This window comes from Peromyscus leucopus, chromosome 8b, assembly GCF_004664715.2.
Source record: "Peromyscus leucopus breed LL Stock chromosome 8b, UCI_PerLeu_2.1, whole genome shotgun sequence".
NCBI lineage: Eukaryota > Metazoa > Chordata > Mammalia > Rodentia > Cricetidae > Peromyscus > Peromyscus leucopus.
In genome coordinates, this window is record NC_051086.1 from 94,131,143 (window position 1) to 94,149,168 (window position 18,026).

General features: G+C 50.4%; 1 protein-coding gene across 2 annotated transcripts in view; it reads right to left on the reverse strand.

Moving 5' to 3' along the window:
- The window catches only part of Cdk12 (cyclin dependent kinase 12), a 112,802-nt gene that overhangs the window by 5,681 nt on the left and 89,095 nt on the right, over positions 1–18,026 (reverse strand). Inside the window, exon 18 of one of the 2 annotated variants that reach the window (XM_037200875.1) lies at positions 9,935–10,119. The gene's annotated coding sequence lies outside the window, so the exon portion shown is untranslated. Of the gene's footprint in view, positions 1–9,676; positions 10,120–18,026 lie in introns of those variants that run through there. The other variant, XM_037200874.1, reaches the window with a different exon arrangement.

Below are 18,026 nucleotides of genomic sequence, written 5' to 3' on the forward strand. Positions count from 1 at the left end.
TCAGGGCCTCCTGGATGAGCACTCATGTGCACAGGCCCCCTCCCCACATGCATACAGAAATAGCTAAAAATAATAAATACTGAAGAACTATTTTTTTAAATTCATTTTGAACATTTTAAACATCATCCCCTCAAACCCAAACCCATTAGAACCCATTAGTATACTTGCCGAACAGCGCCAGTATTAGGCAACCAGGGCTAAAGTTCTTATGTTCATTTGTTTTTGAGACAAGGTCTTCTGTAGCCCAGGCTGGCCTCCAGCTCAGTATATAGTAGAGAGTGACCTTGAACCTTCCCTCCTCCATGCCCTGAGTTCTGGAATTATAGGAGTGTGCCACCACCTCTTCTCTCTCTCTGTCTCTCTGTCTCTCTCTCTGTCTCTCTCTCTGTCTCTCTCTCTGTCTCTCTCTCTCTCTCTCTCTCTCTCTCTCTCTCTCTCTGGTTTTCCTGTGTAGCCCTGGCTATCCTGGATGCATTGTAGACCAGGCTGGCCTTGAACTCAAAGAGATCCACCTGCCTCTCTGCCTCTTGAGTGCTGGAATTAAAGGAGTGTACCACCGCCGCCCAGCTCTTCATCTACCTCTTAAATACTGGGATTGCAGGAGTGTGGCACTGTGCCTGGATCTTTTCCTTTTTGGGGGAACCCAGGGAATTGAGACAGGGCTTCACTGTGCAGCACTGGCTAATGTAGATCTCACTCTGTAGACCAGGCTGGCCTCGAACTCACAGAGATGCACCTGCTTCTGCCTCCCAAGTGCTGGGGTTAAAAAATAAGCCATCATATCCAGTCTTCATTCACTTTAAGCATTAAAAAAATTTTTTTGGTGCATGTGTGTGGTGTGTGTATGTGTGTGGGGGGTGTGATGTGTTTGTGGTGTGTGTGTGATGTGATATGTGTGGTGTGTATGGTGTGTGTGTGTGTGTGTGTGTGATGTGATATGTGTGGTGTGTATGGTGTGTGTGTGGTGTGTACAGTGTGTATATATGTGCGGTGTGTATATGTGTGTGCTGTGTATGGTGTGTGTGTTTGTGGTGTGTGTGTGTGTGATGTGATATGTGTGGTGTGTATGGTATATGTGTGTGGTGTGTACAGTGTGTATATATGTGCAGTGTGTATATGTGTGCTGTGTATGGTGTGTGTGTGTGTGTGTGTGATGTGATATGTGTGGTGTGTATGGTGTGTGTGTGTGTGTGATGTGATATGTGTGGTGTGTATGGTGTGTGTGTGTGTGATGTGATATGTGTGGTATGTATGTATGGTATGTGTATGTCATGTATGTGTCTGATGTAGTGTGTGGTATGTGTGTATAGTGTGTATATATGTGCGGTGTGTATATGTGTGTGCTGTGTATGGTGTGTGTGGTGTGATATGTGTGTATGTGTGGTGTATGTATGCCCTGTATATGTGTGGTGTGGTGTGCGGTATCTGTATGTGGTATGTGGTGTGTGTGTATGGTGTGTGTGTGGTGTGTATGCATGTGCATGCATGTGTGCATGATGTGTGTGAGTGGGTACATGCATCAAGAATATGGAGGTCTGAGAACAACTTGTGCAATCAGTTTTTCTCCTTCCCCCTTTATTACTGGGGATTGAATTCAAGTCTTCAGGTTAGCCTGGCAAACTCTTTTACTGATCTCATGGGTCCCTTGAATCCTACATCTTTTTATTGACATTTGATAGAAAATTCCTCCTTGCCTGTCCTCTGCCTGCTTCCCTCTCCTGTCCAGTCTCCCTATAGGAACTGTGATGATCTTTTGCAAAGACACTGGCCCGGCTCCTGTGCTCAGAATTTGGCCAGAGCCCTCTGTTTCTCTTGCAGAGGCCCGTGTAGTCCATGCTTCCCTCCACCCACTCATCCTCAGGGTTGCTGCTCCCGTGACTGCTCCTGTCCCACCCACTGGCCCTTCCCCACATCTGCACTGCTCCACCACTGGGCACTGATGCTCTTAGTGTCTGGGCCAGAGACGTCTTCACCCCCACTCCCGACCCCGAAGGCGGTAGCTCCACTGCCACCCTTCCAGTCTGAGCCTTCCTCTGACCTCAACTCAACACCTCTCCATGACCTCAGGGGGCGGCAGCACTTTCTCCCCAGCCAGAACAAAGCTCCCTGAAGGCAAGGATCTCGCAGTGTCCCAGGCCTCAAATGGTGCCAGACACACTAGAACATGTCCAAGGATAACCACGTAAATATATCGGGCTCAATGGGGAACACTTACCTGCCATGCCCAAGGCTTGGGAATGAATCTGTTCAGGGGGTTTGTTCCTCCTAGATGCTAGCAGTCCAAAGCTGGGTTTCTTCCCCTCAAAGCTATTTTGTCTGTTTCAACTCTCTCAACCCTTCACAAAAGTTAAGCAAGTAACGAGGAGCCTTTCATTAATACCATGCACCTTCCTGTATGTCTTCCAGAATAATCAGCAGCAGGTCCTCGGGGTTCCGGACACCATCTTCTCCTCACCCCCTCCTTCACTCCTCCCCACCTCCTCCAGCTCCAGACCAGTCTTATGTTGAGTCAAAACATAAGACCAGCTCCCTCTGTCTCTCAGGAACACTGGTGGTCGGGGGTGGCACAGTAGACAAAAGCTGGTCGGTCTTCTCTTGTGGTGCTCCAGCAGTCCTGGCTCTGCCCTAGAAGAGCTGAGTAGTCCAGAGAGGTTGACTGACATCTCTGAGCCTCAGTCTCCTAGTCTGCTAAGTGGGGCTATTGATAGCTGCCCTGCTGCACTGTGCAAGTTAGGGACGGCTGGTAGGAAGTTCCTCACAGTCGCCTTTGTCTGAACCAGAGTGGTGGCTTCCCCGGGGGCTCCAACCCAACCCCTAATCCCTGGCACATTTTTTTCTTGAGACAGGGTCTTGAATATCCCAGGTTGACCTCTGACTTGCTACAAAGCCAAGGCTGGCCTTCAACTTCTGACCATCCTGCCTCCACCTTCTAAGTACTGAGGCTGTACGAGAGCATCCTCTGCCCTGCCAGAGCTTTTACCCCGAAACCTCAGCTCACCGCAGAAAACTCCTCCATAGTTCGCCCCCCCCTTCCCAGGATGCAACAAGCTCAGGCACTGGGCTCTGGGGTCAGACCTGGCTCTGAAACTTGTCTCTTGGGCCAAACTGCTTCATTTCATCGATGACTCTCGGTGGCTCATCCAAATACTGGGGCAACAGGACCTGCATCCTGTGGTTATTGTAATGTATAAAAGCAAGGCCGTTGACTAAGGCCTTTGGCACTTGGGGGATACAAGCTAGATTATTCTCAGACCACAGGGCAGAGTCAGGGTTCTTAGGCAGGCATGGGGAGCTGCGCTGTCTGTGGGGCTGGACAGCGGGAAGGTCTGCCCAACTTTTACAGCAAAACTGTGGGAATGAACACAGGGCCAGCTCATGGGGCCCTGCTTTCTGCTGTTCCCAGAGTCCTCTAGCTGGGCACAGCTGGGGCTCTTACTTCCGTAAGCTGGGGCTTCTGTGTGTGCCTTTGTGTGTGGTGTCCTCACTGCCTGGAATGTTCCTTTGCTCCTTACCCACCTGGCAGCTCCTACTCATCCACTTAGACCTAATCCGGGATGAGGGTTATAGCACTTGAGAGATGAGGCAGAGGGATAACTGTAAGTTTAAGGCCAGGCTGGGCTATAGAGTGACATCCTGTCTCAACAGGAGGAAGAGGGAGAGCTTGTGCCTGAAGGATGTGTTTCATACCATGCTGGCCATCCCAGGGGCTCAAAGTCATCAGATATATAGCAAGTGTCCATCCACCTAGGTAGGCTACATGAAGCCCTATTTCAAACAAAGAAAACTGAAGGGTCAAAGACCTAATTCCAGCCCCCCTGCCCTCTACTATCTGCTAGTGAACGGCAAGAGGCCTTAGACACAGACCTTCTGAATTGGAATCCAGCTCTGCCACTTCCTAGTTGGGTGACCTTTGTGAAGTTACTTCACCTAGGCCTCAGTTTCTGGACCTGGAAAATGGGTAGAATTATAAACACACCCAAGGGTGTCAGGAATAAGTGAACTACTATGTGTGAAGAACTTGTTCTTGCATTTGACAGAGGAAACTTCTAGCAAAGGGAAAAAGCCATAACTATTCTTCCAGCTTCTTTTGTCTTTCAGGGCAGGCCTTGCTCTCCTCTGCCCCCACAAGGCTATGAGCTTCCTGGGCCAGGGCTGAGCTGATTCTCTTGGCTCTACCCTGGAGAGCCATGAGCTTCTCAAAGCACTCGCCTGTGTGCCAAGCCCTGATGGGAGCCATCTCATTCCATTTTGTCCTTCCCATTTTTCACAGGAGGAAACTGAGGCTCCAAGGTGTCTTAGGGACCTAGCAAGCATGGAGTAGCAGAGCCAGAGTCCACCCTGTGTGCAGCTGACTTCAATCCACCCTCTGGGCTCAGTTTCTCCATGTGGGAAATGGGATGATAGTCACTACGCAGAGTCACATGAGACTGTTGGGAACAGCAAGAATCGGGGTTTGTGTCCCCCTTATAAGTGGGATAATATTTTGTTTAGGATGAATCTTTCTTGGGAGTGCAAATGAGGAGCTGAGGTTCCAAGGTCCAGGGTCCCAATTCACCTCTCCCCCTAGGGGTTCTTCTAGAGCCTGGGGCCAATTCAGAAAACCTTCCCTTTTCCTGGGCCCACTGCCAGCCCTCCACCCCTTCCTCCAACACCCACTGCAAGACAATGGTGGGCTGGCCCGGCCTTTGTGAAAGGGGTCAGGCCAGTTAATCTTGGGCTGGGTTGGGAAGGGGCATTTGGGGGCTAGGAAAAGAGTGGGGGGCTGCTTGTGGGGGGAGCACACAGCAGCCGGCTGGTGAGAGTTGGAGGGAGCTGGAAGCAGGGGGCCTGAGAAGTAAAAGCTTGAAACAGGCTTTGGGGAGCGTTTCCTCCGAATGTAGATTTGAGCTCCTATTAAACTTGCCAAAAATTTGTGTTAGCTAATGGATTCTTAATTCTGTCTAAAATGAGAGAGGGAAAATTATGCCATTCATCTTGTATTGGTTTGAAATTACATCTGACACCTAATCGATCATACTGTGGAACATTAACTCTTTGGAAGAGGCCCAACTTTTCCTCTCTCCCTCGCTTTCCAGGGCTCTGGAGCCACCCCCACCTCTGATTCCTTCTTTTGTATTTCATTAACTAAGCAAAGCTCTGGCTGTCTCTAGGGTGAGGGGTGGAGGCTGGGGGAGGGTTCCTTTGAATCAAGGGAGATAATCAGCGCCCCTATTCCTTTGCCCAAAAAGAGCCCCCATTTTCAACCTTCAAGTGACCTCCTCGCTGGCCCTGCTTTCACCATGCACTCTGAGACGTGGAAATGCAGAATTAAAGGCATGGGGCGGGGGTGACCTCAGAGCCACCTTGGGTTCACCAGGGAGTGGTGGGGAGCCAGGCAAAGATGAACTTGCACCTGGGGCTGGGGCAAGGGCCATGGCAGGGGGTTCTCACCTGCGACTCGCCTGGCAGATGGGTGAGGAGGAGGAGGCAGATGACAATAGATTTGCCTCTGGGGATCCTGATGAGCTCCAACAAAAAACCCCAACCCCAGACCTGCTTTTCCAGGAGGAGGACTTTCTGGCAGCAAGGAGAAGCCACTGGGGGCCGCCAGGCCTGGGCTAGGAACCTGGCTGCACTTCTGACAAGCTGTGTGACCTTGGGCGGGTTACATAAGGCTCAGAGTCTCGGTTTCCTTCTCTGTCGGGGCAGAATGGAGAATGGAAAAACCTCGGCACCAGGCTGGGCTGGGACTGGGTGACACAATCCAGTTAAAACTGGGGCAGAGCCCATCACCTGGCACACAGTAGGTACCCAATAAAGGCGACAAGTGAGGAATCAGATCCCCGTCCCTCTCCCAGCTTCTACAGCTTCTCTGTTCTTCCTTATTCCTGGCTGTCTGGTCAGCCCTCTCAACTCCAACACCTAGCTGCTCCGTCTCTCTCTGCCACTGCCAAGGGCAGATCAAGGTCAGAAGCTAGGAGGTCAGGCAGACCAGCCAGGAGGTGCCTCCTCCTAAGTTGTGGTACCTAAAGGAGGCTGGGGCCCAGGTCCTCTTCTTTCCCAGAACTGCTCTCTCAGGGATTTTCTCCAGCATAAAGAGCTCCCTCAGTACCTTCTACCAAGCTGAGAAGGAAAAGTGAGGTCACAAGGAAAGGGGGCGCCAGGAGGGTGAGTCCAGCAGGAAGGGACTCTCCATTTGGAACAAAGCTACTTGCTTTTACTTAGGCACCTCAGACCTTTCTCTGGATTCCAAGGTTTCTGTCCTCAGTCTAAGAGGGATGGATTGGATCCCTCAAGAGCAAAGGGAAGGTCTGGGCATATCCCTCAGTGGGAGAGGGCTTGAATAACCCTGCAAGGGCCTAGAATCAATCCCCAGCAGTGCAGAGGTGGGGGGAGGTAAAAGGGGTGCCTGGTGCTTCTTTTGCAGAAATTTAGTTAACCCCTGGACCTTCTCAGTGTAAATGTCACTCTCAAAAAGCACCTATTACTCCTTACGAGTGCATGGGCAGACGGAGGACCAGGCTGGTTTAAGCAACTGGTTGTGCCTATGGATATCTGTCCCAAGGGCAGAAAAGAACGGCTTAGATTGCCCAATTGCTTTCTGGATTGCCTTTGAAGGAGCCGCAATGCAGGAACTCATGACTGTGGGAAACCTTCTCTGGCCCCCTCGTTTTGTAAAGTTGGAAGCCTAGACTCAGCAAATGGCTAAGCAGGCCAGGGCCACAGGTGAGGCAGGAAGATGAGAACCTGAGTTTCCGACCCTCAACCCAGGGCTCTTCTCTGCTCACATCAGGAATCTACAAAAACATTTTTCTAAATCACTCTCAAGTCCCAGAAGAGCATACAAGAGGACTGGATTTGGGGAGACAGCAAAAGAGCCAATGAAAGGCTTTCCCTGAGGAGAGAGGAGCAGAGGGCACTTGGGGAGCTCAACTCCCTGTCTCCCTCAGTACTGACAAAACACCAAGGCAGGAATTTTATTTCCAAATGTCCCTTCTGTGGGGAGCTCACTGTTTCCCAGGAGACACTTGGTGAAGGCCCTTCCTGCCAGTCTCCCTGGCAGCCACTAGGCGGCCATGGCTTCCTCTTCTGCCTGGAGACTCCACATCGAGGGTCTCGAGGGTCTCCCGTGGTTTGTATTAACAGGAAGTAGTGCTGAAGGCTGGGGTCACTGAGAATGGAGCAGGCCAGCCAGGCCAGTTGGGGAGACTGAGGCAGCTGCATATGGGGTCACACTGATCAAGGTTCCAGTACAGGTTGGCAGGCTAGCTAGATACATGTGCTGACCTCTTTCTGATTACTAGGGCATGTGTGAGGGGACCCCCTCTGGTCTCTCCCCGACCCCTAAATAATGATGTTTTAATTGCATTTTTCCCCTTGAACACAAAAGTAATACACGATTGTTGTAAAAATTGGTAATCCCAATAAAACAAAAAGAGCAAGAGTCCTAGACTCAAACATTACGATCTGCCCCCGTAAGTCCAGGTCAAGAGCATCTTCAGGAGGGAGGGAAAGGCATCATGACATTGTAGACTGTTCTAGAATCTGGGAGGTCTTGCTGCAGCAACTGTCCCTGTGTTAGAGAGACTCCTTACATCTGGCCAGCCCGTAGCAGACCAGAGATGCAGAATGGCGTGCTTCCGACCTACGGGTGGGTGTCCATTTTCACACTGTCACCCCGGAAGTGTGAACTGGAAGAATAAACGAACGGATTCATAGAAGAGACAGGCCTAGACTGAGGCATCAAGTTGTGGGGTGACCAATAAAACTGTGTTCACCAACAAAAGCTGTCACAGCTTTGGAGAAAACGGCCTTAAATGCTCCACAAAGTCGCCAGGGCCAGGGCTGTGGGAATGAGGTACCAAGGGTCCCATACAGAAGATTTACCAGGTCCTTGGATAGGACCGGGCTGAGACACTAGGGGGAGACCGTCAGGACTGGTAGCCAGGCCTCAGGGATGGGCGTGGTGAGAAAGCCTCAAGTGAACTTAGATATTAAATCTATGTCATGCCATGCCAAACACAGGCACACGTACACAGAGGTGAGGGGGCAGGTTTTGTCTTTCTGCTCTGACAGCGAGGCATGGGTTGGCTGGAAGGTTCAGGGTCATCTCAGTTAAGGGAATTAAACTGTGGCGGAGACTCACCTCCCTCAAGTGATTCACCCCAAATTACACAGGGATGGAGGCCAACCCTACCCCCAGCATCCTTCTTTCTTTCTGGTGAACTTGGATCGGCTCCTGACACCAACATGCTGCCAATTATGTAACCACTGATGTTGGGAGAGATTTATCAAAGGCCAAGAAAGGAAGTTACTTGCCCAGGTCACAGGCCAAGAGGCGGTAGGAAGACTTTCCACCTTCAGGCGTGGCCCTGAGGTGCTTCTCTCCACCAAGGTTTCAGCCCTTGGTTGGGGTGTAGGTACCCCTGATTCTGAGGACGGGTCTTCTTGCTTAGGGGTCCTGCAGTTGTCTGGGCAGATCTTACCAAGGCTTCTTCACCGGAGAAGTATATTTGGGTGCCCAAGGAGGGTGGTGTTACGATATGTGTCGCTCAGCCTTGGCTAGGAGACCGATACGTCTCAGAGACATCACTTTCCCATTTTGCTGGGGCTTGCTCTTCATCAGAGTTCTCAGCCCAGCATCGGTCTCCATCCCCATCCAGACCCCTTTCTGCTCCTAGGGCGGCAGCACTGAGCCAGGCGAGGGAGGCTCTGCTCGTCCCTGGTAGGGCACCCCACTCCACCTTATCCCTGCCGCCGCAGGGCACCGAGGGCCGGTAGCCGGGCAGCCTGAGGAGCGGCTGGGTCGAGGGCCGGGAATGGGCCCCGCAGATGCCGCCTCCCTCCCCCTTCCTTGGCCGGGGCCCCCACGGTGTCGGGGAGCAGGAGGAATCAATCAGGATAATGAAGCCACAGCCTGCCACGCACCGCGGGGGCACTGAGGAGCGGGGGCCGGTGCCAAGTCCGCCAGACGGTTCGGAGGAGCCGAGCCCGAAGCGGCCCGGCGGCGGCGGCGGCGGCGGCGGCGGCAGCGGCGGCGGCGGCAACCCAGCGCCCGCGCGTGAAGGCCGGACGCTGCACCGCGCAGGTCCCTGGCAACCGCGCCTTGGCAACCCAGGACGCCCCGGAGAATCTTAAAGCTGCAGCGCTGCTTTCCTCGCCGAGGCGGTGGGAGCCTAGACTCCACCGAACGGGTCCTACCGAGGAGGACCTGGGGGTCTGACTCATACACTCACTCGCTTATTTATCAAATGTATGGAGGCTGCGTGCCCACGTACAGTCTTAGACACTGGGGAGGGAACGGGAGGAGATTAAAAAATGAACAAGATTCTGCCTAGAGGAGCTCAGTCTAGCGCACAAGGCAGACCAGACTGGCTGAGGTGAGCAGGAGCCCATGTTATCCTAGAAGAATGGGTTTTGGCTGGAGGGCTGAAGAGCTGTGATAAAACATTCCTGCAGTACCCGTCTTGCTCCAAGTAGTGATCAGATTTCCTTTTCCTTGGACTGCGTTATTATCTCTGTCATAGTCTATGAGATGGGGATTCCCCTCGTCACCATTATCCATTCCACTTTAAAGAAGAAGAATTTAAGCTGGATATAGTGGTGCACACCTTTAAATCTTAACGCTTGGGAGACAGAGGCAGGATGATTTCTGTGAGTTCAAGGCTAGGCTTGTCTACATAGTGAATTTCAGGACAGCCAGCCAGGGCTATGTCTAAAAAAATAAAAATAAAAATAGAAAGATGAAGAACTTGGAGGTCCAGAAAGGAGAAGGGACACCTTGCCTTGCCTTTTGGAGAATTCAATAGGATGACTTCACTGGCTCTGACCAGCTTCCATTGTGCTGCTCTGGAAGATTAGAACTAAGGACACCCAGAAGAAATGGCGTCACAGCGAGGAAGAAGAGGAGAGCTGAAGAAAGAGGCGGCCTTTCCACCTTTCTGCTGCCCCTCACCTGGTGCTGTCCGTCTCCGTCTTTGTGAGCTGGACTGGCTGTGGGCACAGGGCTGGATGAGGTGACCTCCAGATGTCCCTCTGGTTCTGTGATTTGGTATCTCCGGCCTGAAGTCTAGGCACTGTGCCACTATTCCGGGCAGGAGTTGTTGGCAGGGGGCTGCAAACTGGGGCTACTCCAGACTTCTGAAAAAAGGGTCAGAGTTTGCGGAGGCGGATTAGTGGGGTGGTGATGTGGCTTGGCCAGATCAAGCCAGTGTTTACATTATGCTGAGGCTGGGCCTCACCTTCCCTTCCCCTATCCACCCATCTTTCTCTTTCTGCATATCCAGTCAAGCAAGAATCTGAGCCAGGACTTGGGGTACAAGCAGAGGCTATTGAGGACACAAAAAGCAGGCTGGCTCTGGAATCGAGTTCATCTGGCTTCCACCTCTGTCATCTAACAGCCATGTTGGCCTCTGGTAGGTGACCCAGGCTTCCCAAGCCTCGGTACCTCCTCTATAGAATATAGAAACCTATGTTTCAGGGTTATTGAGATACTTAACTAGGGTGAGAAAAAGTCTAATTATACTCCTAAAGATATGTCCATGTGTTAATCCTGAGAACCTGTGAATGTCAACTTATCTGGAAAAAAAAAGTCTTCATAGACATGATTGCATTAGGAATCTTAAGGTGAGGAGGTTGTTCTGGACCATGTGGGTGGATGGGCTTGAGATGTCACCACAGGTGTCCCTATAACAGAAAGGCATGCCTGTAATTACGGCTACTAGGGAGGCAGGGGCTAGATTATCTCAAATTTATGGCCAGCCTGGGCAACTCAGAAAGACCTGGTCTCAAAATAAAAATTTTAAAAGACTGGGGATGTAGTTCAGTGTATAGCCGTTGCAGAAGATCCTGAGATCCTGGGCTCAGTCCCAGGACTGGAGTGAGGTCATGTGTGGGAAAGGTATTACAGAGATCATTTATACAGGTGATTAGGAGATGGAGGTAGCCTCTAGACTGGAAGATGGAAGAAGATTATCTCCCACAGCCTTCAGAGAGAGCTTGATGCTGATGACATTTTGATTTTGGCCCAGGGGAACTGATGTTGAACCTCCTGGCCTCCAGAAATGTGAGAAAATAAATTTTTGTTGTTGTAAGCCATCAAAGCTGGTGATTTGTTACAGTGTCTTTGAGAAGCTCATACATACACTGAGACAGAAGATTCAGTCTCTTTTTTTGTTGTTGTTAAAGCATTAACAAAATACTTATTAAACTATTTATCTTTGGGGTTCAATTGGGTTCAATTCCCAGCACCCACATGGCAGCTCACAACTGTCTGTAACTCCAGTTCCAGGGGATCTGACACCCTCACACATGCATGCAGGCAAAACACCAATGCACATTAAATAAATAAATTTTTAAAAATGTATCTTTAATCATGTGGATGCATCTGTGTGTGGGTGCTCATGGAAGACAGAGGTGTTGGATGCCTCTGGAGCTAGAGGTACGGGCAGTTGTGAACTGCCTAATGTAGGTGCTGGGAACTGAACTCAGGTCCCCTGCAAAAGCAATATGTGCTCTTAGTCACCAAGTCATCTCTCTAGCCCTAAGATTCAGTCTTGAACCAAGACTTGCAAGGGACAGCAGCATAAACAATGCACAGAGGCACTCAGAAGCAGAACATTTTGCTATAACCTCGGAGTGGAGAGGAAAAGCAAAGCTTTGGATCTGGAGTGTAGTTAGGTGGAAGGTTGAAACAGAGAGAATATTCTAGGTAGAGAAAACTGCGTGGATAAAGGCACCAGGTGGGACCCAAAACCATCTTCAGGAACTTGTCCACTTTGGGATGGCGGGAGTGTGGGGATGGCATGGTAGAATTGATGTGGATGGCAGGGGAAAGAAAGCCAAGGGCCTTGGCTTCCATGCTGTCATGGAATCAGCCCTTCCACCTTGCATTGGCACTATGCCCCAGATCAGGGAACCCCAGGCTGTCAGCACTGGAAAGAAGCATCAGACACCATCCAGTGGTGAGAAAGGAGATCGAGCCCAGGCAAAACTAGATAAGTTAGAACTGCATAGCCATTCTATATCTGAATATTCCCATGTCTTGGAATTTCAGATACTTCCTGGAGGTTCCTTTACAATCCATTTTGAAAAAACACAGGCCAGGTAGTCTCGAAACAGAGTATACTATTTGCATATTATTTGCATGTTGCCAATTAGATGAGAGGAGCAGATTCATTTAGCTCCTCCCATTCACATCCTATCTCACTCACATTGAGTTGTTCTTCATATAATTCTTGACCTTAATAACTCCAGCCCTGGCCTAACTTCTCAACTTCCCTTATGTAACTCCAGCTCAACTCTTATACATTTAAGTTTTTGGTCCTGCCTAGAGAAGTTGCCTGGTGGTCTTTCGTGTATCTAGGCTTGATGGAGGATACTAGAACAACTTCCAATAGAATGGAAGATGAGAAGCTTTCCAGTTCAAAGTTTTCTCTGGGAATAGGGAACAGTGAATTCTGTCTCCTTATAGCCCAGGAGCTATCTAAGTGGGACCATGAGAGTGGAGGAGAGTGTTCCTCAGGGATCTGGTGGGCAGGTGCCAGCTGCATGCCCCAGGCCTGCCCCAAGCACCTTGGCTGGCAGCCACATTAGCTCTCGGAAGAGCCAGATTCTTCTTCCAGGGAGGAGGAATCTTGGAGAAGGTCCGGGAGCATCTCCTGGCTTGGCAGCCTAGGGTCAGGTTGAGGCCACCAAGTGAGTTATGATAGAACCTCTAGTGGATGCAGCATATCCAGATTCCTGAGGACCTATCAACCTAGAAAACCATGAAGCCTTCTGCTCCAATAAGCATGGTATCTTGAGACCATATACTCAATGCTTCCTGATAATAAAGGGCTACCCGTAAGAAGAGGAAATCACAGAGAGCCATAGGTTCTGCCAATGTTTTCTCCACAGATCCCCCCCCCTTTTTTTTTTTTGTTTTTTGAGACAGGGTTTCTCTGTGAAGTTTTGGTGCCTGTTCTGGATCTCACTCTGTAGACCAGGCTGGTCTTGAACTCACAGAGATCCACCTGGCTCTGCCTCCCAAATGCTGGGATTAAAGGCGTGCGCCGCTGCTGCCTGGCTCATAGAGCCTCTTCTAAAGATGGACATCCCTTCCACATGATATACTTGAACCTCTCATCTGGTAGTCACCACAGAGTGCACCATTCTGTGGCCAAGACAGAGACACAGGATGACCTCAGATGCCTCCTGGCCTCTTCTAGCAGAGAAGCTGCAGGGCTCCATCACCATGGCTGACTTGAAGCAGTTACCGGGAGCTGGAAAAATGGGATCTATGGAAGAACCTGGGCACAGTTCAGATTAGCAGTTGGCAAAAGCTGGCTTGCTCTGCATTAGAATGGTGACCGGGTGTGTGAAAAGACTGCTACTCTAAGTATGAGTGATTCCCTTCCACTCGTGGGTGATGGTGAACTGTGTGGATTTGGGCTGTGTTGGCCTCAGCAAGCATTCTAACTAACCTGCACACACGGCGCTGTGCACACATCTTAGTTAGTGCACAATAGTGTATGGTGCCCATCTTCATGAACCCACTCCTCTTGTTCCTCTCTTCCCTGTAGAGCAGGCCTTCTCTTTGTGAGAGAACCTCAGTTTCAGCAACTCCAAGCCTGAGCCTTTGAGGACAGAGCCCCTGCCTCCACTTGCCCACAGGATTAAGCAATGAATGCTCCCTTGGTTCCAAGTGGGGGTCCCAGCCCCTTGACCCCAGTAGCTCCCTCTTCTCTAGCATGTCACCACCTCTTCCAGTGTCCAGATCAAAGGACCTTGAGGTGATGCCGTCGGTATGGGAGGAGAAGGGGGTAGATCAGCTACTGTTCGATTTTGCCTAGGTCCCCTTGGAGCAGTGCTGCTCATTTAAAATTCCGATTTAAAGCCGAGCGGCTCTTTAAATTTCCACATTAGCATGCCGCCCTGATGCCAGGCCAAGATGTTGGGATGGATTTGGCAGGAACGCCTCCGACAGCGGCAAGCAGCAGCATTTGCCAGCAATAAAACAACGCATGAATAAAAGAAGGCCGCTTGGCAACAGCAGCAGCCCAGGTAGTTGGGAAAGCCCAGGAGGAGCTTTCATGTACAGGGGCTCAGAGGCATGCAGTCCTGGGAGGGCATATGTAGGCCTCTGTGCCTGTCTGGGTCCTCACCCACAATCTATGCCTGCAGTGGAATCTGGTGTAAGAGCCCAGGCAAGGTTGAGGTTTTTCCCATGTGCCTGTCTCACCTCCTCCCCGCAGGGTTATCTTTTTGGAGGGGACAGATGCTGCCTTTGATGAGGACACAAGGACTTGGCCTGCAGCCTGAGTTGTCCTGTTTTATTAGAGACCCAGAGAACAAGCAGGGTCAGAGAGACCAACACTTCCCAGAATGGCTTCCAGATCCATGACCCTAGATACCTGGGTACTAAGGGGGTAGCATCAGGAACCTGGCTGAGAAGCTGCTGGGCGGGCTGGGTATTGGAACTGAGCTGGCTCAGAGTGCTATAGTCTGGAAGATTGCTAACTGTGTGCTTGTACAAGGTTAGGGATATGGAATGGCTAGGGAGAGCAAGGAACTATTAGGCTTAGCTTGACTTCAACTCCCTACAGGCAGGGGATGTTGTTTGAGGTCAGATAGGCAACAAAAGAGTCCGCTAAAGCCCCGGGCTGGGGGTGGTATACCACCTAGAGATCCACCTGCTTGCTGAGGCCTGGGAAGAGCAGCAGCATAGGACTTGCTGTTTCTGGAGGCTGTGTCCCTATCTCCAGTCACCTGAATGAGGCTCTGCTCTCAGCTCCCAGGCATTTCAAGGAGCAAGCAGCTCTCTTTCCTGCTAAATTATCTATCCTTCCTACATAGTTTATGCATTTCCCCAAAAGCCCAGAGAAAGAGGACAGAAGCAAACCGAGGGGTGGTGCCAGATGGTCTCTGGAGTCTTGGCTGAGGTAGAAAAGAGGAATTTACTTAGGGCACCCTATCCTGATGAAACCCCCCCCACACACACACACTTAAGCTCACATGACTGATTTCAGGCCTCCCCATGTGGAGAAATGATCGGGCCTTTGGGCTTTCTTGGCACCTGAGACATCAGAGAGCAGGAAGATGTGATTATGCTCTGGACAGCAGGAAGGGATTAGTGTTAGTCTCGTCCTGCTAGCATTTCTAGGGTGAATGAGGAGGTTCAACTCCCCAGGCACCCTACTTCTTGGTTCACACGTTGGAGTGCCTCAGCTCTGGAGTGAAGAAACAGTTAATAAGCTAAGTTTAGGCCAGAGATGTATCTCTTTATCACTCAATGAATACTTGCCAAACTACTGTTTTATGCTAGGACTGTGCTGGGTCCTGGGAGCACGAAGGTGAACCCAAACTGCTCGTCTGGAACTTATCATCAAAGCAAACAAAGACTGTCATTCAAATGCCTGCACAAAGGACGAGAGGAATGACTCAGTGTTTGAGTGTGCATACTGCCCTTGCGGTGGGCTTCAGTTCAGTCCTCAGCACCCACATCAGGGGGCTCACAGCTCATCAGTTAACTCCTGTTCCAGGGGACCTGATGCCTTCTTCTGACTTCTGTGGGTACCTGCACTCATGTGCACAAACCCACACAATACACATAATTAAAATAAAATTCAAATGGCTGCATAAACAAGTGTGAAACCATGTGAAGATCTCAGAAAACAGGACAGATAGCATCATGAAAAAGCAGAATAGAGCAGGGTGGGGTGGGTGGGTGGGGATGGACGACCTGATTGAGTCTGAGGAGTAAAGTAAGCATAGAGAAGACAGAAGAAAGGATCAGCCCGGGTTAGAAGGCTGGTGGTGACACCACAAAATCAAAGGGTAGGTGGTCAGCTGTGCTGTGACGCTGAGGGCTCCTAAGACAAATACTCTGACTCCTCCCTTACTGCTTGAGTGCAGGTATGGAAATGCTCTGGCACTGTGCCTGGCTCACAGTTGGTACTCTATAATGTTAGTTCTCATTCCCTTCCCCGAGCTCAGCTTCCCTCCAGGGACCCCAGGTTTCTAGAACAAAGATGCTGTACAGACTTAGCGTCTTCTGTCAACTCAGGTCCTAAACCCTAGCCATCTAGTTCTCAATAAAAGGTCACAGGTTCTCCACATCAGCCCCATCACACGGAGACTGACTCCCTTCTTTGTGCTGTACTTGTCTGAGGAGGGGCTGAGGTCTAGGTCTCAAGGGGAAAATGCTATCCTAGCTAAGACTGGACCTGAGAAGGGAGATGGAATCCTTAGCAACAACCAGGGGTGCCCATGGTGAATCTGAGTGTCTTAGGTGGGGAGAGGAGTAGTGGGGAGATGGGGGGCTGCCCACCCAAGGCGGCATAGAGCCCAGAGCCTTTTCCATTGCAGACACCCCATCTGTCTCCCACAGAAGGCTCGGGTTGGAAGAGGTTTAGTGAAGGGGGGTATGGTGGGTAAAATTGTGTGTCTGTGAGTTAGCATGATAGCAAGGAATGTGCTGGCCAGGGAAAGGAGTAGAGGGTCGTGTGTGTGTGTGTGTGTGTGTGTGTGTGTGTGTGTGTGTGTGTGTGTGAGAGAGAGAGAGAGAGAGAGAGAGAGAGAGAGAGAGAGAGAGAACGCCATTACGGATGTCATATTGATCACTTAGGCCAAACCTTGGACTAGAGGTCTGAGGTTGGGACTGGGAGGTAAGGGAGATAAAAAGGATACCACATGACCTCCCAGGGCCCTGTGGTTGATTTGGATTTATTATTCCCAGTGCTGCTGACCAGAAGGCAAAGAGTTGTACCCTTACTGTCAACAAAATAGTAGAAGATGGGCAGTTTGGAGAGCTGTGGGAAGGGCTTTTCCTAAGCCCAAAGCTGGGATCAATGCAATACACCACCCCGTTCCCAGCAACCAGAGAGTCTTTGTACCTTAAAATAATATTTACGTTAAATCTGTCAGCTTTCAGGGTGTTTCCTTTCACACACCACTTCAGTTTGTTCTGCTAAGGTCTAGCAAGGTAAATGCTGTTGCTGTATGTGGTGTGCAGATTTAGTAATAACAGGTTTAAAAGATTAAGTAGAAGAACCCAGAACATAGGAGAATAAGAATAGGTGGACTCAAACCTTGGTCTCTTAACTCTTTTTGGAGACAGGGTTTTGCTATGTAAGTCTGGCTGGCTTGGTATTCACTATACAGTCCAGATAGGTCTTGCATTCATGGCAGCCCACCTGCCTCAGCCTTTTGAGTACTAGGATTAGAGGTGTACACCACCATGTCCGGGTCTGACTTCTGACATAAGCCTCCCTTAAGCCTCATCTCTGGCAATATCGTATAGCTTCCACTGCCACATCAGTTGAGGGTGTTCTGGTAAAGAGCTCAGGATTCCTTCCGAGTGACCAGAAAGCTTTGGGTGATATCCAGAGCCCTTGAAGGATTTCCTTCAGCATATAACACCTCTGACATACCAACATCCAGACACTCTCTTGAATGTAGAAATATTGCTGGGCGAGAAGTCCTTGCATTTGGTCAGCAGAAGCAGGTGAATCTCTGTGAGTTCCAGGCCAGCCTGGTCTTACAGAGCGAGTTCCAGGCCAGCCAGGGCCATGCAGAGAAACCCTGTCTCACAAACATCAACAACAGTGAAAGAAACGTAAGAGAGACATGGACTGGAAATGGTCAAGAAGCAGCAGTGGGGGTCGGGGTAGAAAGTGAGAAAGCACCAGTCTGGGATGTTAGCTGCTAGGATGCACTCGAGGTCTTAGCATTGATCCTAGAAACAGATACTTCCTTCCCACAGCCCATGCTGTCAGTCCTTCCCTCTCTCCAACCACACTTGGGGGAATATGGCCCTACATCAGCCTTCCTTTTCTCACTCTTCCCTCTTCTTCCTCAGGTGTAACCTTCTGCAGGCTGCAGCCTGATCCTTCTAAGAGCCCTCTAAAACAGGTACCAAGGGAACCCAAGACAGTGCTTCAGTTATTAAATATAAATAGACAGGGGAGAGGAACTGAATATAGAGACAGATATTATATCTCTCAGTCCCTGTGAATTATTAGGAGGAAGGCAGTAGTGGTTGCTAAGCAACAGGTCTCCACAGAGGA